The 26,683-nt window shown below is 41.8% G+C and overlaps 1 protein-coding gene across 26 annotated transcripts in view; it reads right to left on the bottom strand.

Annotated features, from left to right (window-relative positions):
• The window catches only part of INPP4A (inositol polyphosphate-4-phosphatase type I A), a 196,002-nt gene that overhangs the window by 136,379 nt on the left and 32,940 nt on the right, over nt 1–26,683 (bottom strand). Inside the window, exon 1 of one of the 26 annotated variants that reach the window (XM_043537567.1) lies at nt 5,359–5,453. The exons of the other annotated variants lie outside the window; for them this stretch is intronic. The gene's annotated coding sequence lies outside the window, so the exon portion shown is untranslated. Of the gene's footprint in view, nt 1–5,358; nt 5,454–26,683 lie in introns of those variants that run through there. 26 annotated transcript variants of the gene reach the window in all.

Raw genomic sequence — 26,683 nt, 5'->3', positions numbered from 1 at the left:
TAGTATCTAAGCACTTCCTAAGCAAATGAAATCCACAAAGCGAAGTCCCTAGTAAAACACATTCTTCTCCTCTCACTGTCTAAAAGAGGCTGTGAATGAGGAATAACCATCATCCTGCCGAATATGGTGGAAATGCTCTGCCAAAGAGAACAGTGTGCAGGGTGCCCTGAAAGCTGTCAAAGTCTGGATTAATCTCATCTCCCCTGGAAGCTCATTCCATATCAAATCCCCTCTACTGAGAACACTCCAGTTCTTATGGGCTTCATCCTGGGTTTTCTTAGCTGCATAGTCTCAGAGAAGTGCAGCTATCTTGCTGGGAGATGTAGCCATTGATGGAGCTGGGTCGTGACCCACTGATGGCCTGAAGATCAGAACCAAAGCTTTAATATGGCAATGGAAGCATACTGGGAACCAATGAAGGAAACAACAATGAACTCTTCTGCCATGCAGCAACATCATGCACCAGCTAGAGCCTCTGCACTATATCCTCCTTTTGCCCTAGATACAGCAAGTTTCAGTAACACAGCCTGGAAGTGATGAATACATGTGTCACTGTAGCCAGATCCTCGATCAAGAGGAAAGGGCAAAATTTCCTAGCAAGCAAGAGGTGGACAAGGGTTTTTTGCCACGGGATTCTACCTGGGTGTCCAGGCTTTACAGAACAGAACCCCAAGGCTTTGCAGTACTTTGATAAGGGTGAACAGATGCCTTTGATAAAAGAGGAAAACAGTCTTCCCCCTCTGACCAGGCTCATATTGGTCTTGTCTTTACTGTTATTTGTGTTACAGTAGCACCAAGAGTCCCAACCAGAGATCAGAACCACGCTGTGCTAGGCACTGTACATATACAACGTAAGAGAGACCCTGCCCCAAAGAGCTTACCATCCAATATATACGAGACAAAGAGGGAGAAAGGAAGTATTATCCCATTTGCAGATGGGGAACTCAGAACCCAAGAAGTAAAGTGACTTGCTCAAGGTCACACAGGAAATATGTAGCAGAGCCAGGAATTTAAACGAGATTCACAGTGTCCAGGGTCTTAGCAACAAGAGTCTTACAAGACTGTCAGTCCTTTTGTTCAGTTTCAGCCAAGTGCTCCTCCTTCAGGTGATTATCTTTTGCGGACACTGATACGCTTGTGATGGTGCTGGTTGCTTCTGTGGAAAATTAAATGTACAGCTGGGAGTATTTTTGGGAATGGAGTCTGTGGCATCTAACCTCCTCTCCAAGTGGAGAAGTGTAGACATTGAAGAGGAGGATCTGCAGAATGGATCCTTGAGGAACTCTTCATGGAAGGGTTCTTGGGGTGGAGCAGTAGTTACCTATCACAGCACTCTGGGGATTGGTGGAGATGACTGACTGGAGTTATTGTAGTGGTTGCCATTTAATTTTAGCTATGTCACACGGGTGTGTCAGCAGCACCTTGTGGTCAGCTCTGTTAAAAGCTACAAAGAGGCTGAGTACTATGGGGACTGAGATAGGACCTATATCCATTGCCAGGAAGAGGTCACCTTTCAGTGGTAACAGGGCTGTCTCCTTAATTATCCTACACTGAAAAGAGACAATAGTGTCAATAAGCCAGAACATACTGTACACAGATCTTAGAGCAATGTACTTTTGCCTCTTTGGTGAAAATGCATTTAAGTGACATAATCACCCATTTTCTTTTTATGCTCTCTATTAACAACCCAGGAAAGTCCATCCCGCTTCAAGAGCAACTTCACTGAATTGTAAAAGGACTCTATAGTGAGTGACAAATGATACAAGGTTGCCGTATGGACAGACAATATGTCAAGACACAGAATGCATTTCAGACAAAACATTTGCTCCTGCAGCTCATTGCCTATCTAAAACCAATCCTGTGACAACTAACCTGTGACTGTGAAACAGACTCTGATTCTAGGCAGGCAATAAGCAGCAGGCGCAGATAGCTTTGTCTGAGCTGCATTCCATGTCCTGACATATATTTCTGTCTACACAGTTCCCTTGTATCTTTTGTACCTTTGCCACTCCTTGTACTCCTTTAAAAATTCAGTAGTGGGCCAGACTCAATTATCCTGTTCTTATACAGGTCTCTGGTAATAAAAATAAACAAAAAAAACTCTGGAAAAGGAAGAAAAGGGTTTTTGAAACTCTATTTTTGTAACATACAAGTTTGAAAGACCCAGGCATTCTACGTGTATTTGTAAGTTCTCAGCACATTTTTAAAATAATAGAAGATAAAGTTTTTCAAAGTTTTCCAGACCTATAAAATGTCCACATAACTTGTTGGTCAAAAGTGCTTTTAAAAAGAATTTTAACAATAAGGGTCAGATTGTGACTTGGGCTACACACCCGCACAAGGCAGTAAAGAAGAGTAATTTCCTTACACCTACAGTACAAGGCTGATATTGGGTGTAGGTACACAAGAGTAAGTGGAAACTGCATGCCTGCTACTTCCACCCTACCAGAGCAGGTGCTGTCTGCATGGGTTTTCCTCTTGTTAGGACTCCTACATTAGTCCATGGTAGTCAAGGTATTTGGGGTTTTTTTGTCCCTTAGTGGTAAACTAGTTCTTTGATGTTAAATGTACACATGTAGGTAGTAAGATTTTTGGGAAAGGCACTGTCTTTATTAATTATTATTATTATTATTGTGTGTGTGTGACATGCATAACACAATGGAGCCCTGTTCCCCAATCGGGGCCTTTAGGTGCTACTGGAACATAACATAATATGTTCTATTACTAACATCAATATGTTTTCATAGCTAATTTTCAATCTGCATTTGGCTGAAAACAAGCATCATTCGAATAGAGCCTCTAAAAGCTGAAGTAAACCCTGAAATATGTTTAATCCTGTTCATGAACCTAATATAACTGTTAGATGCTAAGAAAAATACAACCTAAATCAGGGATCGGCAACCTTTGGCGCGCAACCCATCAGGGAAATCCACTGGCAGGCCGGGATGGTTTGTTTACCTGCAGCATCCGCAGGTTTGGCTGATCGCAGCTCCCACTGGCAGCGGTTCACCATTCCAGGCCAATGGGGGCTGCGGGAAGCAGCGGCACATCCCTCGGCCCATGCTGCTTCCCGCAGCCCCCATTTGCCTGGAATGGGGGACCGCGGCCAGTGGGAGCTGCGACTGGCCGAACCTGGGGACGCTGCAGGTAAACAAACCGGCCCGGCCCACCAGCGGATTTCCCTGATGGGCCATGTGCCAAAGGTTGCCAATCCCTGACCTAAATCATCATTCAAATTTAATAATTTTGGGTTTTGGCAGGAAGATTTTTTTCTTATGCTTTGTTCTTAGCAGATAAAGCAAATCACTCAATTTTCAACTCTTAATGATTGCTTCTCAGAAACAAACTGACTCAAGACAAGCAAAATATTACTCATGGCAACAAAGATAGTATTAGCCAGATGGACTGACAGACACCGCTGCAATTTCAGTGGGAGAGCAGGGGGAGGGGTTTGAAAGACAATGAATGCACTAGCTGAATGTGATGGGTCGCCCAAAGGAAGGGTACGGTTCCCCAGAACATATTTGACTGCAAGTCTAACAGTGGCTGGGTGTGTGGCATCTGCTTGGTCCACATGTATCTACCCATTTCCATGTTCTTTAATGCTAGTAAGTGTCCATGTCTTGTCTAGATAGGGACAGTGAATAAGATCTTGATAATGTCTTAATTCTGATCACCATACTATGAAACTTTTTCAATTAGCATCATACAATGTGTTTACACCAAATCTGCCTTTTTATTAATTTCCTCTATTAGGGCCTGATCTAGTTCCCATTAAAGTCAATGGAAAGACTTTGAAGGCCCTGACCCTATCCTAAAGGCTTCATAGAACGGTTTTGAAGATGTTGGTAACCTGAAATCATAGCTTTGGATAACAGAGGCAGCACCTCTGAAAACCATGTCTGGCCTTCCCAACTTCCTTCAACAAATAATTGTGTTCTAGCTTGTTCTAGATGAAAGGACATTTCCTTAAACGTGTGTGATGCACGCAAAGTTCAAAACAAAGCATGCTTATTTTTATCTACTATGACGGATTGTGTCCAATGCATCTTTTCTGATGAATCTTCAACAATTGCACAACTATTTCAACTGAAAAGCTATATTAATCTGTGAATCCTAACAAAAGTGAAAGTCAGCCCCAAGAGTGAATTCATTTTGAGGCAATGACATGCTATTGTGTATCTTGAACATCAAAATTCCATACACTGCTGAACAATGCTATGGTCTTGTGAATTGTTTACATACACCAGTTCTGTTCATTCAGTGAACACTATACATTCTCTGGGTCAAGTTTCCTGTGTGCTCACAATGCAGGACTTGTAAATCTTATGCTATTTTGTGCTATACATTGATTGTTAGGTTCTTCGGATGTCAGAGAAAGCATCATTGTTCATGCTCGAAAAAGTATACGCAGATATTCCATTGTTTGCTTTAAGTGCACTTTCTGCCTTGTGTAAATCAAACTGGAAAAAAAAAGAACCAAATGTAATGATATTTTGCTTTGTCTTTTCATGGTAATGTATTATCAAACTTACTTGTCTTTTTTGGTCACACTTAAATTTACACAATATACACTGCAGAATACTAAGCCTTGTTTTTAAAAACTGCATTTTTCAAAGAATGCAAAAATGGCTTCCCAGTTTTCTATCTGATAAGCAATTCCATCCAAACTCATTTGCATTCCGTTGCAAGTTAACCTGCCGCAAACCAACCAAACCAACGCTACTATCTGCCTAACAATACCTCCTTAGCACATACCTAAGGGCTCAGTTCTGCTACTCTTACACATGTTTGTTGGTACCTTACCAGGAAAGCAATCCCATTGACTAGTGAGAGAAAAGCTTTCAGGATTGGGCCTTAAATGTCTGTGGGCTAGTAACAGATTTAAAAACAATGAGAGTCAAAAGTATTAAAGAACAGGTTCCTCTCTCACTCTAGTCAATTAGTTCCCTTCTCAAAAAGCAACTCATGATTCAGTCAATTAGAATGTTATCTGCAAGATGATAAAAGCTTCTGTTACTAAAAGTGGACCAGATTCACCCACCCTTAATCATGCTGAGTAGAAGTAACCTACTCCTCAAATTAGTCCCACTGAAATCATTGGACAACTTTCAGAGTAAGGTACTAAGCAATTTTCATGAGGGGTATCAGTATCCAGCCCTGTATGAGCCTGAGGAGGGAAAGCTTATTAAAAAATGTTAATAAAGAAAACTAATTCCTTTATGATTAATCTAAAGATTGACATTGAAAACGTAATTGATTTTAGATCATTTGGGATTTTTTCCAAAATTAGGCCAGGCAAATTTAAAGGGAAAAAAAAAAAACAACAACCTGACTTCACTCGACAAAAAGTGTCACCTCAGCATTGTTAATGTGGTTCCTACAAATCCTGATCTCATGTGCCAGGTGTATTTGTCCATAGGAAGGTCAACCTTAGGCCCAGTCTTTCAGCACTCAACTGAAACAGATCAGATAACAGTAGGGTAAGGAAATAGCAAGATAAACAAAAGATGGTGCTTCAGAGTAAAAATAAATCATTTCAAAACCTTCACATTGGAACAACCCATTTTAATATTTTTCTTGATTAAAACAAAATATTTAAGTGGTTCCATCAATACATTATTTTTGTTTTCCAAAACGATGGAGGCCTCATGGTCTGGGATGCTTACAGCTGAATGGGAGAAAACAATAAGACTATACAGTGTAGAGAAACAATCCTACACTGACAAGGGTAAGGATTAGGTTACTTTAATAGATCTTTTCCACCTCTAAATTCCCTTTGATTCAATCCTACGAGGCAAGGTAGATGAAATGCTGAAAAGCTCCCTACTATTATTTTAGTCACCAAACCATCCCAACTCTGCAGAAAAATCACGACAATAGCACTACCTGTAAACTTTGGCTTAGTTCCAACAGCCCAGGCCAATGAGAATGCCTACAGCAGTCCATTAAATTAAAGTGAGGCAATTTGTGGTTTTCACTCACTCTGTTCCACTAGTTTCATCTTCTCTAAATTCTACCCATCTTTGGTACTTACATGGTCCCCCATACCTTAGTATCTGAGCACCTCACTATCTTTAAACCACAACACTGCTGTGAGGTAGGGAAGTGCTCTTATTCCCATTTTGCAGATAGGGAACTGAGCCACAGAGACACTAAATGACTTCTCCATAGTCAGACAGGAAGTTTGTGACAGAGCAGAGAATTGAACCAATGTTCCTGAGTCCTAAACTATTGCTCTAACACTGGGACGTCTTTCCATCAAGATGATACAAGATAATTGCTCAATAATACGTACCTTTGGGAACAAAAAGAACTACTAATTCACCACCCACATCCTACAAAACTGGTTCTAAACTTGTTTAGGTTTGTTTTAATAAGATGTTACCAATACTATATTGTCCACGTGGTATAGCTGCAAAGAGCTGGTCAGAATGTCAGGAATGTCACTGTGGCATTACACCCCATATTCTTCATGGTAATATTATATATATGTATGATATGATTCAACTATGATGTATTTTATGCAAGATAGGTCATGTAAGGTATAATTGAAAAGGTTATGATTCACTGAATGTGATTATCCTATTTGTATGCATGTATCATTTTGGTATCTGAAGTTAGGAATATTGTCTATGCATCTATTACAAATGTGTTTACATCTGGGGAATGCCCACTAAGAAGAATGCAATCAGTCTAGATGGCTGGCTGGGAAGGACCATTAGGGAGAACAACAAGTCTTAGAAGTTGCTAATCTCCCACTGGGGAGCCTTCCTGAGGATGCTACAAACAGCCTCTGACTCATGACTATTATGGCCCTACAGAGACATTTGACCAAGTCACCTGGTACTGGACTCTATCACAGAATACTAGTGTTTTTCCACTGAAAGGTGTGGGAACTAAAGCTTGAGACAAAGGGTTCCCGCCATATGCAAAAGCTATTTAAGGCAGGGCAGTGACATCACTGGGGTTCTTCTTCTGACTCCCCGCCCAAAGGATACGCTTGAAAACACCTGAGAAACAAACACTGAACTGGGGGAGAAGGGCTGAACCCAGGCTAGAGGGATTTCTAGCCTGCGAGAAGAACACCTGGGGTTTTAAGCTGCAAGCAAGGACAGTTGGTCCCAAGAATAGCTGCAAACTGCTTAAATCATCATTTAGGGTGAGAATTTGCTACCCATATCCAATTTCTTTAGTATATTAAGCTTAGATTGTGTTTTTGTTTTATGTGCTAGGTAATCTGCTTTGATCTGTTTGCTATCCCTTATAATCACTTAAAAACTCCCTGTGCGGTGCAAGATGGTATAATTTTGGGTTTACCCTCCAGAGAGGGGTGTGTGCCTCAGAAGCTGGTAAGTTCCCTAGCTGTATAGCCTTCCCATGCAGGGGCTGGTCAGAAAGCCTGTCTGCAAGTTACAACGGCTGGGTGTGTCCCTACCTGTGTGTATGCTGATTGAAAGAACAAGCTTGGAGACTTAGCAACTTGTCACAGCAGCAGAGTGTGAGAGGGAGCCCAGGCTGGTGGGTCAGGCGGTACGGCACCCTAAAGGGCAGGAACCCACCATGACCTTTCATTTGTAGGATGTCATTGTGATTGTTCAGTTTCCTTATGGATCATTATCTTTAGGTGACAACCATTCTCAGCATAGTGTATAATCAGATACAGCCACTCACATTCTTACAAAGGTGTGTCTAAAGTGCCTTTGTTAGCCATAGATTTTGGAAACACTCAGGAAGTGATTTCAGAAATCCCTAAGGAAGAGTTATTGAAAAGAGATGAATGTGGGTGCAAGATCACTTGTGTAAGTCTGGGGAAGTGGGAATTAAGGCGCAATAATACAGGGATGATCTAGTCAAGACGTCTTCCTCATCTTGATCCAAAATCTCATTCATTTTCTGTTATCTTTTCTTAGGAAAGAATGACTCTGCAAAGACAGTCACTAAACCCACAAGAAGGGCCTTCTCAAATGCAATATGGACACATTCTTCTGGTCAATTGTCAAGTTCATCAAGCCTGAACAGATGTTGGCAAAGACACCATACTGAGTAAGGGAAAAGATGACGAAAGCTGTCATGTATTTTGTAAGAATGACAAAGGGTTCTCACAATACATTCTTCCCCAAATTTTGCTCCAGAACCATTAAACTATCCTGATCTCTGTCTGTCATCTCCTACAGGCTGCAGCACTCCCACACTATTCAGCTAGAAAAAACGAGGAGTACTTGTGGCACCTTAGAGACCAACAAATTTATTTGAGCATAAGCTTTCGTGGGCTAAAGCCCACTTGTGGATAAGCATAGAGGAAGTGTCTGAGTCAGAGTGCAGCTCCCTTTGCCATCACCATGCACAGCAGTGTAACAACCAATCAGAAAATACCAGCCTGTTTAAAGAAACTTTTCTATGGCCTCCACCTATGCCTGTGGGAGGACTCTGAAAATACACAGATTGTAGTTCAGTCTAACTACTGTGGTTATGCTGAAAAAGGAAACTGACGCAACATTGAAATTAAAGGAAGAACAGCTAAACTACTCTCACATCATATCATTTTTAAGGAGTGATTTTTTTTATCCGGTTTAAAAAACAGACAAGAACCTCACCGCAGCCAGCACCTTTTTTGCAGCATTCTTAGACAGCCTGCCTTTTTAGGAAGCGTACAATAGATTGAAATGTTACAAATACTGCTCTAACACCAATTCAAAGAGTCCCACTTGCAGCCAACTATTACACAAGTGAGCTAAGAATTTATTTCTATAGAATATGCTTTAGCCAGCAACTCAGCAGGATTTGCCAATTTATTTATGTACTTATTACACATTTTTTCCACCTCACCCTTTCTCCCCCCACCCAAGAAACCTTAATGATATAATTGCAGGTGCAATTTTGAAAAAAAAAAGTGCAAACCCCCACTGAATCTTTTTACAAAACACAGAATCCAAAACTTCACCATCTGTGTGAGAAATGTCAGCAATTATGAAGTCTTAAAGGAAAGACACAATCATTTTTTAATCCACAGAAATAATTAGACGAACTTTGCAAATTGTTAGGAAAACAAGAGGGTAGGGTTTTTGAGTTTTTGAGTTTTGAGTTTTATACATTTTGAGTTTAATAAGTTTGATGATACTTATTTAAAAGCCTATTCAAACCTATTAGCCTGATGTGCCAAATCAATACCTAGTAATCTGCAATATAGGTGTTTAAAAAAAGGAAAAAAAATATGCACCTCTTTTGTAAAAGTTTGTCATTAAAAATGTTTCAGCAAAAAGGGGACTATATTAAAAAGGAAACTGGAAAGCAAAGCCAGAAAAATCTATTTATTCCCCCTACAAATGCTGAATGCCCCCATTGATCAGGACCAGAAGAGCATTTAAAACAAACAAGTAACATTACCTTTTAAAATTCTAAAAAGGTCTGAGGCTTTATACTTCAGAATTTTGAAGGCAATCTGCCATACGCTCCCTTGGTCTGGGTTGGAGAACTATTAAACAGAATTAACAAAAATGTCCGAGAGAGAATCAGAGGATACATGTGCTGTAATCTCCATTTATGAGACCAAACAGGAAGAGGTCAACAGAGGTGATGAAATCCTGAGGTTTAAGTTTATGTGCTAAGGCAGCCTAGATACTAGTCAGTCAGGCCGGCTGGTGAAAGAAGGGCTCAGAATAAGATAAGATATAAACTGAGATGAGTGATCTGATAATTAGCTATGGGATTTTTCTGAAAAAGTGACAGGCAGAACAGGAGAAGAGGTCAGAGCTTGAGAACCAAGTCTCTCAGTCAGACAACAGAGGCCAATGTTATTAGCAAGGAGGTAGTCTAAGCAGTGGGTTTCTGGTTAATACAGCAAGAAAGCAAGCCTGAAGGCAGAGGGCAGTTGGGTCTAAAACGTGGTCTTGGCAGGGAGGAGGTTACCGTATTCCTGAGGCAGAGAAAGGAGGTTGGTGGAATGGTGGGGCTTAGTAGTGGCCGTGTAGTTTAAAAAGGAATTGTAGAGACAGGAAGGCAAATTGCTTGAGAGAACAGGTGCTGGGCAGGAGATTGCTTACCTGTGTTGTGCAAGAGAAGAGTGATTGGGACCATGCTAATATGGCAATAGGAGTGTGATGTGAAGGGAGAAAACAGGTGGTAAAGAAGGGCAGACAGAAGGGCAAGAGAGGATGATACAAGAGAAGGGCTGCAAAGACAAACTAGGCAAGATTAGTAGAGAACAGACATACTTGGGAGGGGGAAGAATGAATAGGTAGGTAGGTTGACAGGAAAAAGGCAGGCAGCATAGGACAATGAAGTGCTTTGGATAAGGCTCTGGAATGGTACAGGGAGAAGGGCAAAGGGGAGGTTAAGTTGGAACAGCAGGACAAACGGGGAGATGGGAGGACACAAATCCAAACAAACTTTATAAAAATGGCAATTTTGGGGGAGAGTCTAACATTTGCCAAGTGTCGTGGGAAATCATTTTTTTTCACTCAGTGAAACTGTCCACTCCTCCAAAATTGTTATTTTTTAGAACGGGGCCAAAGACTTCACAGCACTTACTTGTTCTCATTCACAGTGAGAAGGACTCTGCCGATGACAAGGCCAACCAAAGAGCCATGCTACAATTATGGCTGCTCGAGTCCTGCAGGTTTCAGTTTGGGAAAGGGTCCAAACTGAGTCTTGCCATTTGGTTTGCAGGTTTTAGAGAGAAACAAACAGCTTCTGGCATGATTAAAAGTTGGAGTTTGACCAACAAGACAGTGGATGATGGAGGATTCCATAAGGTTCTAAACCAGGAGTTCCAAAACACTTTCCCTAGCATGGAATGTGTCTCAATAGAGAAACTGCCCCATAGACCCCACTTTCCCATTCATAGTCAGGTAGTACCTTTGTCGCTAAAACAGCAATTGCTCACATGGGAAAGTAACATGAGCAAAGTATTCAATGTATGTTAGCCTATTTTAATGCAATATAGAAAACAGGAAAGCCATGTGACCAGCCACCTCTCCATGGGCCATAGATTGGGAACTCCTGGTCTGAACTATATCTTAGAAGCTGATAAATATTTTGCTATAGCGGCTGCAAAGGGCTAATACATAGGTAAGCAAATCTCCCATGATTCCAGTAAATTGTTCCCATTATATGGTAGCTCAGTTATAGGAAAACCAATGCTTGGAATGTTGTATCTGGATGTGGCAGTGGTTCATTCATCCCTGCAGCTACTGGCCTTTGATTCCTGAAACATTGTGTTATAACCTTTAAAATGGTCTCATGAAATATCTTGCTGTCACCGATTGCTGCAATGGGACTTTTCAGAATTGCCAGGCTTCGGTTGTAAAACAGCTGGAGTGGCTCTAAAACAAAGACTTGTTTAAAAATAACTTTTCAGGGCATTTGTTCTGTTATGCAATGACTTGGACAAATATTGTCAGAATATTTGCGCTCTGAAAACCTAGCACAAACAAAAACAAGAGAATGAAAGCCTAACTTGGGAAACAGCTGCATACGTAGACAGGACACTAACTGGCACCTGAGGCCACAGCATGCCAACAGGAAGAAAAAGGGAATTCAAGTAACACTGGGAGTGCCACTTCATGGAGTTTCCGCAGAATGTTTCAACGTGTGGGTTGCGGCCCGGAGATGGCAGAGCCTCCAATAGCCCCCAGACATTCATGGGGGAAAGGAGCTCCAGTCCCGCAAAGCCTGAAGCTTCTGTGATGTTCCATCACTAACCTCCTAAACTTACTGGCAATACAGCTCTCTGAAGCTGTTGTCCTGCAACACCCATGCACTCCTTTCCCGTCTGCAGGGAGCAGCGGGATGCACAGTGACAAAACAGCATTAACTTCTGCCAGGAAACTCAGATGAAATTCAGCTTGTTTTGAGAAAGATATATTGCACACAGTGGCTGCTCTCCAGCCCTGGCCGCTTCCTGACATGCTTTCACCCTCTTCCCCCTCAACTGAGCCCTGACCATCAGGAGCTGTCACAAAACAGCTTTCTTTAGCTCCTGGGGAGAAAGGTGATGAATATGGGAAGAGGGAATATGCCACAGAGCTGCTGCTTTCCCCTTCAGTAGGTTTTGGAGTCTTTCCTCCCCTTTTTGGTTCAGCAGAGGTCCCTTGGGCTTTTGTTGGCTAGCAACATAAAGGCTTGGGGGTGGGAAAGAAGAACACCACAATATTAGCAGCAATTTTGTGTGCAGGTCTCAATCAGTGGCTGCCTATTTCCTGAAAATGAATGACAGCATCAGACACATGAGGTACAAGCACCTGATTCAATCCCAGTGGATTCAGAGAATAAAGCATCAGAGTGAAGATTTGCCCTTTTCTGGTATAACCCTCAGTGTCTTGTAATTTTTGTGTCAAACGGGTGAGACTTACGGTTTCAAAATAGCCTAAATAATCCTAATGAGACATGACCTATTGGATAGCTTCCATGGAATGCCCTGCTATTCTCCTGTGGGCAGCGTTGAGAGCAGCTGGGGTTGAGCGTGAAGTCTCTAAGCTAATCACTAAATTGGTGCCAATGTCCCAGTGTGTCTCCAGTACCATTTATATGAATAGATGTGAGACACTTAGGAAATTAGTATTACTCTCCCCTCTTTATCAAATGCAAAAAAGACAGACTCCACTGTTCACATATAATAAATGGTAGAAGTGACATTCCATGTTTTAGAAAGAGATCATACAGTGGAGCATCAACAAACAGTGTTAAGTCCTCTGGAAAATATTTATCATATTAAGGGGCTGATTCAGCATTCAAAACATGGCCCATTTCCCACACCATGGAGGCTCACACGTGGCCGCTAAAGGAGATTTTGTGAGATCTCTTAAAGCTTCTAAAATGTGGTGTTTTCCGTCCAATCCCCCAGAATAAAACTCTGAGCTTTTAAGTGATAAAAAGACAAGATGAAACCAGTCAGTTAGAACAAACTAATTAACAAACACTTCAGAGGACTATTTTTCATGATACTGCACAGTTCAACTCTATCATGCCAAGTCTGTCATCTTTATCACCTTTTCATGATTAAAATAGACTTGCCACAAAATTATGCACAGCTGATTGCTTACCTGAAAATGTGTCTGTAGGCAAGTGCAACTTTTAGTAGTATAGGCAAAAAACAAAATATTCTCTTGACAGCCTTTAAAGAAAGTAAACTTTATGCTGAGGAAATGACAACTACATTTACAAGAAATCCTGTAATGACCAGGGGACATTTCACTTAGAACAAGAGACTATACAGCCTACAAAGCTGGCATTATTGTAGGACTGGATTTATCAAGTACAACAAATGTATGTTTACAGTTTTGACACAGGGGTTATGTTTTTGCAGTGATGGGTGTCACAAGGTGGCTGGCTCGTTAAAGGGAAATGGACCTAGCGCCACCTGTGATACAATTAGTTTGCCTCCCAGATGGGAAAGATCAAGAAGAGTGTGACTGGTGGGACATGTGACTCAAACAAGCCTTCTGGGAAAGAGAGAAGAGCAGAGGACTGCAGAGGAGCTGGAGGGAGTTTTCAGAAGGTTCCTGCAAGCTGCAGAGAGCAGGAACCCTGAGAAACAAGGGGAGGGCCAGGAGAGTAACAGAAGGGGTTTGTCTGCTGGCCCCTTGAGTCAGAGAGCAAGAGAGAGATGTAAAGAGCACCCTGAAGGTAGGCTGAAGAAGCCCAAGCAGGATTAAATAACTTTTGGTTTGTTTGTATTTTTTTTGGTCTCGTTACCCCAAAAGGGGACTGAAGTCTGAAAGTGACCCAGCCGCAGGTCTGAATCACATGAAACCCTGGAGGAGTTAGAAAACCCTGGGGAAACAGACAGGGCACTGCAGAGCCACCCCAGGCCACAAGAAAGTGCTCCGGAGGTGGCATACCTGACCACAATGGGCCAGCTCTCAGCGCTGATGGAAGCCTTCCAGAAATAGTGTAATGCTGCAGAGAGAGAGAGATAGGAGAGGAGAATGCAAACAGAACCATCAGCGGAAATTAACAAAAATACCCCAGCCCAGAGAGGGAATGGGCAGGATCCTCCCCCATTCAAACCTGGGCCCAAAGGGCAGCAGCAATAGAAGAGACCGCTCTCCTGGGCTAGGGGCAGGGTAGTAGCAGTGTCAAGAGTCTCAGAGATAGTATGGAGCAGCTGGCAGTGTTGCCAACACTTGCAATTCTATTGCAAGTGTTGCTGTTTTTCTTCAAGGCTCAGTTCCCATAGTTATGGAATTATGAGGGAAACTCAGATTCAATTAAAAAATAGTAAGTCTCACTCCCTCATGATTGTGCAGAAAAGCTTGAAAACATCGTCCCTAAAGGCTCAGGCACTATAATGCAAATAAAAGGAATCCATATTTTTGATTTTTTTAAATCTCATGATTTTTACACCTCTGACTCATATTTTTACAATATTTGACAATACTGCAGCTGCTCCCAGCAGTCTTAAGAGTTTCCTGGACTGGAGTACTGCAGAAGCACTCCAACCCATACTTGCCCAGCGTAAGAAGAAAGGAGCCCTGGCTGCTACACATGGTGAGGGAGTAGGTTGCCAATTCACCTGTTGGCGGGAGAATGTGGAACAGCAGCCAGTCAGAGAGGCTTCTCCGCCTCAGCTAGGGGGTTTTCCCCACAGACCCTGCAAGAGGGTTTAGAAATCTGAAGACTTGGCAGGTGAACCAACCATGAGACCAAAAGCACCAGCAGCTACAGCAGAAACACAGTAATGCAACATGCCTCCACAAAATCCCTTGACCAGCAGTGCCAACCACGTAGTGAAACTAACTAGTCTTGTCTCATGTGAGAGTGATGAATTCCTTACACTGATGCACTGCATTACAGGGAGTGTTTGCTCCTCCCCGACTTTCTTCATATGTAAATTTATCCACTAATTAAAACAAGCATATTACAGTTCTCAGCTGCAAAAGGTCAGTATAATTTCTGAAAATGAACCTTTGTTCTCTCTTTCTAATCAGCAGCCAGACAAAAATAAGTAATAATTCACTATCATCAATAATTCTAGACAGATTCATGAGGTAGAATGAGTACATCTTATTTTTCATAAGCTGCAAGTGATCTAGCAGGGTAAAAATTAAGTCTTAAAAGATTGATCTGAATAGGAGACTGAGCAAATATGGCAGATGTCATGCAGTAAATTGAATGTGTACCAAGGCTTACCTCCAACCCACCCACCCCACATAATACTTTTATAAAAACAGTATTTTCTCCAAAGAACATTTTAGAAAGTTCCTCATCAATATTAGACAAAATAGTTTGTAAAAAGGGTGGCTCTGGAATATACACATAAGTGCAATTCACCTGAAGAGTAATGTTAACATTTCAGGAACATTAGGAAACTCCAGCAACAAGATTAGGTGTTGTTTTGCATTTGTCACTAACCTGTGGAAACCACAAAGGAAGATAAATCTGTTGACCTAAAATACAATCTCAGGAAGAGACCTTACATCACATAAACAACAGTAATGCAACAGTTGCAGTAATACCAGGAATAAGGTCAGAGGTGACATGTAGTGGAGTATGCAGAGTCAAGTGCCCCAGCCCCCCAATTTCTGCGAGTGCTGCAGGGCTTGCTCTGCTCCAGCAGGGAAGGGGGCTCTGTCCGTCTCCTGCCGCACCTCTCCCTCGGCGCTTCCAGCTCGCTTGGCCCCTGGATGGGCTGCCGCTGCCTCCCCAGCAGGGCTCTCACCGGCAGTCGCCATGCTGCCCCGAGGCAGGAAGGCAGAGCAGCCACCATCAGCTGGCGTGAGAAGCGGTTCCATCCTGCCCTCTCTGCTCCCCGCCTGGGCCTGGCTGCCAGAGACAGGGGCCGAGCCTGCCAGAAAAGTGCTGGGGGAGGCGCAGCAGGAGAAGGACAGAGCCCCCCATCCACAGCAGGTAACACTGGCAAGGAGAGTGCAGTGGCACAGGGCCACAGCGTCGCTCGGGAAGGTGCGAGGAGCACGGTCTCTTTGCTCAGCAGGAGGTAGGGGCACTGCCCATGCCCCTCCCCGCTGAGGTGTCCGTGAGGGCACAGGAGCTCCGGGGAGACACTGGTGCTGTGAGTTTGCCTGGCCCAGAGGCATGCACTCCTCACTCCTATGGCCCCAAACCCCCAGGAACCAGTGAGATTAGCTGCCCTGGCCCAAGTAGGTGGGGCTGGAAGGATCCTCCCAGAGGCAACACGTGGGGCAGTCACATGGCCTCCCTTTACATCGTGCCCCCGCACTATCATCACAAGTCGTCTCTGCATAAGGTGATTCAGAAGACAAGTGAATCAAGGATTAAACTGAGACAGCTAAAACCTAGTGCTCTTTTGAATAACAAAAGGAACTTGTCATTCACTGCCACAGATTCTCCAGCGGCAAGCCACCATCCTGACCGGATGGATTTCAAAGCCTCATTTTTGGTAGAATATGATAGTTGCATGAATAAGGTCAATTTTGCCATTTAATTTAATATTTATCCAGACAATTCAATGATTCATCAGGCTCTTCAGATAATTATATTAGGGAACCTTCTTGGCACAAATCTGCTGTATCAAAATAAAAGTAAAAATGCCAATGAAAATTAGAAACAGTACTGTGTTTTATTTTAACCAATTAAAATTATTTGAGATTGGGTATACAGAACTGTACATACAACATCTGTATTAGTCATATAATGAAAGTATCACATTTGAACAAACCATGAAGAGTTTCTTTAAAAAAAAAAAAAAAAAGATCTTGGAAAGTACCAATGAGCTTGATCCTCCATTAAAAAATCATCTCTTATCCCATGGGCATGTCTACATTAAAAACTTAAGTCGATCTACATTAGGTCAACTTATAGTCTATGGTGGTTCACGTCCATATTACCCTCCTTCGATCAGTGGTGTGCATCCTCACCAGCAGCGCTTCCATTGATCTAAGAGGGGCAGGTGGGGAGCTGAGAACCCAGGCTCTTGACCTGAAATTCCCTATGTTAATATATGCAAAATGCTTTGAAAATGAAAACTGTTAACTATGTACTAGACAGGCATGTTACTATTATTCCCCCTCCCCATAGGCTTTGCTTTAATATTGCAATTAGTGCCCACTCTTGCACAACAAAAGTGAGGTACAAGGACAGAGTTCTATTCCAGTGGGTTTGGGGGGAGGGGCACAGTATAATCTGAAAACCTAGCGGGAGTAGAGGTAGAGAGAGGGCAGGAGCCACCAATTAAGGGTAGGGACAGGGCAGAAGCTGAAACAATATTTTTCCTGTTCTTCCACCAGCAAACTAGATCTTTGATACTTAGTTCTCAGACCGCCACAGAATGTTAACCATTTTGTTTTCATTTTTATTTTTTCTTCTTGATTAAAATAAAATCTGGCAAGTCCAAGTAGTGTTTTTCATTCTTTTTTACTTGGCTTGTTATCCTCCACTGTGCTTGCCTTCCCTATTTTAAATTTTCCAGATTTACATTCCATCAACGAACAACAGCCCAGTTAATACTTGGATACGGATGGACCCGTTGATTGTTCTTTTATGTACAGCACAATTATGTCCTTATATTTGCATGAATTTTTTGTACCTGTAATGATGGATGCACCCTATGCGTATAAATATGATATAAACCATTTCCTTCCTTCCCAATCATGTTGTGGCTTAAGGTTCTAAATCTGTAGCAACAACTACTAGATTAAAAAAAAAAAAATCAATCACAGGAAATGGTTATAAGAATTCAATGAAAAATCTACATTTTCAGAGTACTTAATACAAAATGAACGGTAAAGCTTCTAAAAAAACAGGAGGACTTGTGGCACCTTAGAGACTAACAAATTTATTAGAGCATAATCTTTCGTGGGCTACAGCCCACTTCATCGAATGCATAGAATGGAACATATAGTAAGAAGATATATATATATACACACATACAGAGGAGGTGGAAGTTGCCATACAAACCGTAAGAGGCTAATTAATTAAGGTGAGCTATTATCAGCAGGAGAAAAAAACTTTTGTAGTGATAATCAAGATGGCCCATTTAGACAGTTGACAAGAAGGTGTGAGGATACTTAACATAGGGAAATAGATTCAATAGGTGTAATGATAAAGCTTCTATAAACCGAAACAGCTGTTAAAGATCCAAAATCATATATAGAGACTTCAAGAATACAGGAAGTCAAATACCCCTCAGATGTCATCCAAGACATCTTATTTTTCAAAGACAAACATCTAGGACTGCAGAATTGGCCCTTAAAAATATAATGAAAGAGTTTGCATTTCCTGTGCTACAGAAGACATCTGCCTCTGCTTAAAACTTCAAGGAGTGAAACTGGACTATAGATCATGTGACTTACAGGTTTAATTGCCTGCAAACAATCATGACTGATGCAACCCTCAATAGGAAGTCAATTAAGTAAACTGCAAAGCATATAGCAATTGCTAAATATATACTAAATGAAGAAGATGCTCTGGAAAACACAAAGAACACCCCACCACACTTCTTACATGTTACCTACATTTTTCCTGCAGCTATATTTAAAGATCCTTTTTCTACACCAGCCTCTGAGATTTTCACAGCACTGAAGGCCTGATCCAGCTCCCATTGAAGTAGATGGGAATCTTCATCATAGAATCATCTTTCCACTGACTTCAGTGGGAGATGGGTCGGGCCATAATAAAGGAAAATAACCCTGGTTAGAAAAGATCAGTGTGACCTGCTCATTTTCTGGCTTTAGTTGTTTGTGGTACAAAACATCAGGAGCAGAGCACAAAGAACCCTGCATTTGAACTTATCAGGTAAAGGAAGGGCTGATTTTCCAATACATTCTTACTTTATGCTGTATCTGTCATCATTAAGTATATGCATACATTGTGACCTACTTATGATCTTGCAACAAAAAATAACTTTGCAATTACGAAAAAAATGTAATTGTTAGAAAAATTAAATTTGTCACTCTGTCTTGCTCTTCTCCATACTTCCCAACTTCTCAGTTCCCTTTCTTCCACTCTGTTACACTGATAAAGCACTTGTTATGGCTACTAAAGCCTAACTACAATCTTTTTCCCGCCTGGAAAGGTATGTGTACATGAACACTCAATAACATGATTGTGTTAGGCAAGTCCAATCTGTAGATCCTTATTCTTATCTGCTCTAGAATAATGGATCCAGCTTATTAATGCTTTTTCTTATAAAGGCTGCCTAGAAGAAGAAAGCTGTTGACAGATCAAAAGGAAAGGAACTTGTACTCCTTTGATATGTTTTTCTACTGTTTGGAGAAGGTCTCTAGGTAAGACACTGCACAGTTGCAGATGTGAGCAGCTTTTTTACTTCAGTGAAATTAAAAACCCATTTTTAAGCTTAACAGCAATTATGCACCAACAAATAAATTATTATAATAATTTATTTTCACTGTCTAGGCTGTTTCCTTTTTTGCACTTCACTTTGCTTGTGTAATGAAAACAGATCGGTCAGTACAATTTTTAGGTTCCCATGCATTAGCACAATCTTGCTGTCTTAACATTCACAACCCTGCCCGGAAATATTTTCACAAAAAACATATGCACAGAATTGTTTCCATTGCAATTACAAAACAACACCTCTGGTATTATTTTGTAAAACCATACAAACATTTAAAACATGTAAATAACTACATTTGGGGCTTAAAACTAGTCAACTTCATCTCATTCAAATCTCCAAAATGCATGGCAACCTGACCGCTGACTAGTAATGTCTGTCACAGCCATCTAGGAAAGTGGTGCTTGATCTCACCTCCTCAAATCAGCAACACTGGAAATCTTGTATTCTCAGCCCAGCGTCAGGAGGTATTTTGTGCCACTCACTACCAACCTGTCTGCTTGTTGGGAACAGAATGGCCAGTTTCCATTCAATCCAGTCCTTCCTGGTCGGAAGCCTGGTAGCAGAACACGCACACATGAGTGGAAATGGGCATGGTAAAGGAGAGTGGAAATGGAGGATACTGATACAGATGAGTACTCACACTCACACGAAAACAAGTACGTGAATTCTTACGATATTTTCAGTATTTTAAAAAGACATTCAAAGAAAAATATAAATAAATCCTCATCAGCCAATGGAAGCATATAGTCTATATTAAAGTCTGTCACCCTCCTTCTGCATGCAGCCAAAAATTAGATCTGGGATTCAAAAAAAAATAAAAAAAAGAATCTTGTAGGATTTGTTTTGTTTGGGGGAAAGGTTTAAAACATTTAATATGTTTAATTTATGTTCACCTTATCACATTCTCTGGAATTTTCCCTACAATGAATTGTAATTTTAGGGTTTTATTGTGAGGGTGGGGCTAGTGGATGATACAGAAAAGAAACAAAGTAACGTACAGAACAAAAAGTCTCATTGGTTTGAATAAACTAAACAAACTAGATCAGGCAATTTACATTGTGTCTGAAGTAAAACACAAACCAAAACACCTGAAATGTCTCAAATCCAGAATAGAAAATGAATGCTTGTCTGATATAAATCCTATATCTGCCAACAGTGGATCTCTATTATTAATTGCACATGAGAATAAAATAATCCTCTCTTCCATCCTCTGCCTATTTAATCTACAGATAATGTGTCATTCCTCTTCAACAATATATCTGAAGACAAACAGGAAGCAATTCCACTACCTCACAGATTGCATTTCCCCATGCATGGTCTTTACAGGCTTCTTTTTCACCATGAAACCACCACAAATTCAGGCACAAGAGAAACAGGAGAAAAAGATCTCTTTGATCAGATGTGGCTCAAATATAATTTTACACCAACTCATTAAATTAGTTTTTCCTCATCCTCTCCCTTTCTTCTTTACTATATCATAGAATCATAGAATATTAGGGTTGGAAGGGACCTCAGGAGGTCATCTAGTCCAACCCCCTGCTCAAAGCAGGACCAATCCCCAACTAAATCATCCCAGCCAGGGCTTTCTCAAGCCTGACCTTAAAAACTTCTAGGGAAGGAGATTCCACCACCTCCCTAGGTAACGCATTCCAGCACCACCCTCATAGTGAAAAGTTTTTCCTAATATCCAACCTAAATCTCCCCCACTGCAACTTGAGACCATTACTCCTTGTTCTGTCATCTGCTACCACTGAGAACAGTCTAGAGCCATCCTCTTTGGAACCCCCTTTCAGGTAGTTGAAAGCAGCTATCAAATCCCCCCTCATTCTTCTCTTCTGCAGACTAAACAATCCCAGTTCCCTCATAAGTCATGTGTTCCAGTCCCCTAATCATTTTTGTTGCCCTCCACTGGACTCTTTCCAATTTTTCCACATCCTTCTGGTAGTGTGGGGCCCAAAACTGGACACAGTACTCCAGATGAGGCCTCTACAATGTCGAATAGAGGGGAACGATCACGTCCCTCGATCTGCTGGCAATGCCCCTACTTATACATCCCAAAATGCCATTGGTCTTCTTGGCAACAAGGGCACACTGTTGACTCATATCCAACTTCTTTTCCACTGTAACCCCTAGGTCCTTTTCTGCAGAACTGCTGCCGAGCCATTCGGTCCCTAGTCTATAGTGGTGCATTGGATTCTTCTGTCCTAAGAGCAGGACTCTGCACTTGTCCTTGTTGAACCTCATCAGATTTCTTTTGGCCCAATCCTCCAATTTGTCTAGGTCACTCTGTATCCTATCCCGACCCTCCAGCATATCTACCACTCCTCCCAGTTTAGTGTCATCTGCAAACTTGCTGAGGGTGCAATCCACACCATCCTCCAGATCATTTATGAAGATATTGAACAAAACCGGCCCCAGGACCGACCCCTGGGGCACTTCACTTGATACCGGCTGCCAGCTAGACATGGAGCCATTGATCACTACCCATTGAGCCCGACAATCTAGCCAGCTTTCTATCCACCTTATAGTCCATTCATCCAGCCCATACTACTTTAACTTGCTGGCAAGAATACTGGGGGAGACCGTGTCAAAAGCTTTGCTAAAGTCAAGGAACAACACATCCACTGCTTTCCCTTCATCCACAGAGCCAGTTATCTCATCATAGAAGGCAATTAGATTAGTCAGGCATGACTTGCCCTTGGTGAATCCATGCTGACTGTTCCTGATCACTTTCCTCTCCTCTAAGTGCTTCAGAATTGATTCCCTGAGGATCTGCTCCATGATTTTTCCAGGGACTGAGGTGAGGCTGACTGGCCTGTAGTTCCCAGGATCCTCCTTCTTCCCTTTTTTAAAGATGGGCACTACATTAGCCTTTTTCCAGTCATTTGGGACCTCCTCCGATCACCATGGGTTTTCAAAGATAATGGCCAATGGCTCTGCAATCACATCCACCAACTCCTTTAGCACTCTCGGATGCAGCGCATCCGGCCCCATGGACTTGTACTCGTCCAGCTTTTCTAAATAGTCCCGAACCACTTCTTTCTCCACAGAGGGCTGGTCACCTTCTCCCCATGCTGTGCTGCTCAGTGCAGTAGTCTGGGAGCTGACCTTGTTCGTGAAGACAGAGGCAAAAAAAGCATTGAGTATGTTAGCTTTTTCCACATCCTCTGTCACTAGGTTGCCTCCCTCATTCAGTAAGGGGCCCACACTTTCCTTGACTTTCTTCTTGTTGCTAACATACCTGAAGAAACCCTTCTTGTTACTCTTAACATCTCTTGCTAGCTGCAACTCCAGGTGTGATTTGGCCTTCCTGATTTCACTCCTGCAAGCCTGAGCAATATTTTTATACTCATCCCTGGTCATTTGTCCAGTCTTCCACTTCTTGTAAGCTTCTTATTTGTATTTAAGAGCAGCAAGGATTTCACTGTTAAGCCAAGCTGGTCGCCTGCCATATTTACTATTCTTTCTACACATTGGGATGGTTTGTCCCTGTAACCTCAATAAGGATTCTTTAAAATACAGCCAGCTCTCCTGGACTCCTTTCCCCCTCATGTTATTCTCCCAGGGGATCTTGCCCATCAGTTCCCTGAGGGAGTCAAAGTCTGCTTTTCTGAAGTCCAGGGTCTGTATTCTGCTACTCTCCTTTCTTCCTTGTGTTAGGATCCTGAACTTGACCATTTCATGGTCACCGCCTCCCAGGTTCCCATCCACTTTTGCTTCCCCTACTAATTCTTTCCGGTTTATGAGCAGCAGGTCAAGAAGAGCTCTGCCCCTAGTTGGTTCCTCCAGCACTTGCACCAGGAAATTGTCCCCTACATTTTCCAAAAACTTCCTGGACTGCCTGTGCACCGCTGTATTGCTCTCCCAGCAGATATCAGGTTGATTGACGTCTCCCATGAGAACCAGGGCCTGCGATCTAGTAACTTCTGCGAGTTGCCGGAAGAAAGCCTCGTCCACCTCATCCCCCTGATCTGGTGGTCTATAGTAGACTCCCACCACGACATCACCCTTGTTGCTCACGCTTCTAAACTTAATCCAGAGACTCTCAGGTTTTTCTGCAGTTTCATACCTGAGCTCTGAGCAGTCATACTGCTCTCTTACGTACAGTGCAACTCCCCCACCTTTTCTGCCCTTCCTGAACAGCTTATATCCATCCATGACAGTTCTCCAGTCATGTGAGTTATCCCACCAAGTCTCTGTTATTCCAATCACATCATAATTCCTTGACTGTGCCAGGACTTCCCGTTCTCCCTGCTTGTTTCCCAGGCTTCGTGCATTTGTATATAGGCACTTGAGGTAACCTGCTGATCGCCCCTCTTTCTCAGTATGAGGCAGGAGCCCTCCTCTCATGCGCTCCTGCTCGTGCCTCCTCCCGGTATCCCACTTCCCCACTTACCTCAGGGTTTTGGTCTCCTTCCCCTGGTGAACCTAGTTTAAAGCCCTCCTCACTAGGTTAGCCAGCCTGCTTGCGAAGATGCTCTTCCCTCTCTTCGTTAGGTGGAGCCCGTCTCTGCCTAGCACTCCTTCTTGGAACACCACCCCATGGTCAAAGAATCCAAAGCCTTCTCTCCGAATCCAAAGACTTCTCTCCGATATTTTAAAGATTGTTTTGCTTTCACCCTTAAATTCTTTACTAAATTTGAAATGAAAACAACCCGAACAGTGTACATGTAAAAATAGGTTTAGGAAAAGTTCTGAAAATATCTATGAAAAGTATTGTTTAAATTACAAATGAAACCTCTTTCAAGGTATAAATTAAACCCTGCTGTAGTATTTTCTTCTCGAACTGAAAATAACCCTCCTCCCATTTTCAGCTTACCACTCATCACTTTATATTTCTGAAATAAGAAATACCATTTGAATCATGACTATGTCATTAAAGTTTGTTTTTTTTTAAACTATAAACTTAGAGCAGCAAAAACAAACAGTTGGCCCACAAGAATTTGCTAAAGTTTATTTTTATAGGGGAAAAAAAGGAACTTCCTACCCTAAGGTATTCTTTTTAAAGTATTTCTGTTGACTAAGATTTGACACTGTCTTTTATTACTACAGGGGCAAGGTACAGGCCATTTAATAATAGCATCTTAGATTAGTGGAGATGCCTTTTTTATTAAAAGGTGCATTAATCAAATCATCATATCAGTAACAGATGTCATATTTCAGGCCATGTTGCAAATTTTTGAATAAACTGTTTTCTCCAGTGACATGTGTAATGTGCACTTCAACTCTTCAGGCTTGACTATACAAACAGTTAGTTTACAGCAAGATGGGATGTGAATCTGCCATGCATGGAGGCCTGGTCTATATCTAAAACTTAGGTTGACCTATCTACGCCACTAAAATTCACACCCGGGAGATGTAGTTAAAATAACCTAAGCCCTGGCATAGACACTAGTTAGTCAACAGAAGAATCCTTCTGTCATCCTAAAAAGAAAAGGAGTACTTGTGGCACCTTAGAGACTAACAAATTTATTTGAGCATAAGCTTTCGTGAGCTACAGCTCACTTCATCAGATGCATTCAGTGGAAAAATACAGTGGGGAGATCTATATACACAGAGAACATGAAACAATGGGTGTTACCATACACACTGTAACGAAAGTGATCACTTAAGGTGAGCTATTACCAGCAGGAGCAGCGTAGCTGTCCCACTGTAGCATCTGTAATGTAGACATACCTTAAGTGTCCATGTGGACTCTGCTACTCACTAAAAGTTCCCAACTGCCCTTTAATTTACTCTGATTTCAAAGAGGGATAGATGAAAGTGCACAAGGGAACCTTCAGTGAGTGACTGCAGGGTCCACACAGACAGTTAGTGTGCAGCAGGCTAATGCGGGATAAATTTACACCCCAGCTTGCAAACAAACTAATTTACACCCCAGCTGTGCAGACAAACCATTAATAGGTTAGAAAGTTTTTACATCTCACAATCATAGGACTAGTCTACACAGGGATACTTAAAGTTAATCCAAATTAACTGAAGATGTGAATTTAAAGTGGATTAGTAAAACTGTATTAAACCCATGTGTAGACATTCTCATTCAGAATATAAATGGCCTTAATCCAGTTTATCTCAATTCACTTACAAAGACTTTATTCCTCTGAGCTGTCAATCTAGCACCTTTCAACTAAATTCCCACACAAAGATTCATAAGAATAGCCATACTGGCTCAAACCAATGGTCCATCCAGCCCAGTATCCTGTTTTCTGACAGTGGCCAGGTGCCAGATGCTTCAGAGAGAATGAACAGAGCAGGGCAATTAGCAAGTGATCCATTCCCTATTGTCCAATCCCAGCTTCTGGCAGTCAGGTTTAGGAAGACCCAGAGCATGGGGTTGCATCCCTGATCACCTTGGCTAATACCCACTGATGGACCTATCCTCCTGGAACTTTATCTAGTTCTTACTAGAACCCAGTTATACTTTTGACTTAGTCAAAATACTTTCACAACATCCCCTGGCAATGAGTTCCACAGGTTGACTGTGTGTTGTGTGAAGAAATACTTCCTTTTGTTTGTTTTAAACCTGCTGCCTATTAATTTCATTGGATGACTCCTAGTTCTTGTGCTATGTGAAGAGGTAAACACCACTTATTCACTTTCTCCAAACCATTCATGATTTTATAGACCTCTATCATATCCCACCTTAGTCGTCTCTTTTCTAAGATGAACAGTCCCAGTCTTTTTAATCTCTCCTCATCTGGAAGCTGTTCCATACCCTTACTCATTTTTCTGTTGCTGTTCTCTATAGTTTTTCTGAAATGGGGTGACCAGAACTGCTCACAGGTTGTAACGCTGCCTGCAGTGATCCAAAAGCATGAGTCCCAACCTCAGGGCAGACTGTTAGGAATCAGAGCCACAAACACCAATTGGTTGTGAATTCTATACTTAGATTTCACCAACCAGTTATTCCCCAGGTACTATAACAGCTAAACTTGGAGTCATAGATAGTCTCCTTGGGTACTCGGATATATCTCACTACCCAGGGGAGCAAATCTTTGTGACAAATGGTCCCGTACACCAGAGGCTCTCAACCTGTCTAGACTACTGTACCTCTTTCAGGAGTCTGACTTGTTTTGCATATCCCCAACTTTCACCTCAGTTAAAACCAACTTGCTTAAAAAAATCAGACTTAAAAATACAAAAGTGGCACAGCACACTATTCCTGAAAAATTGCTTATTTTCTCATTTTTACCATATAATTATATATCAACTGGAATATAAATATTGTACTTACATTTCAGTGTATAATATATAGAGCAGTACAAACAAGTCATTGCCTGTATGAAATTTTAGTTTGTACTGACTTTGCTAGTGCTTGTTATGTAAGCTGTTGTAAAACTACGCAAATTTCTAGATGAGTTGATGTACCCCTTGGAAGACCTCTACATACCCCCAGGGCTATGTGTA

This window comes from Chelonia mydas, chromosome 1, assembly GCF_015237465.2.
Source record: "Chelonia mydas isolate rCheMyd1 chromosome 1, rCheMyd1.pri.v2, whole genome shotgun sequence".
Taxonomy (NCBI): Eukaryota; Metazoa; Chordata; order Testudines; family Cheloniidae; genus Chelonia; species Chelonia mydas.
This window is presented reverse-complemented; position numbering and strand designations above follow the sequence as displayed.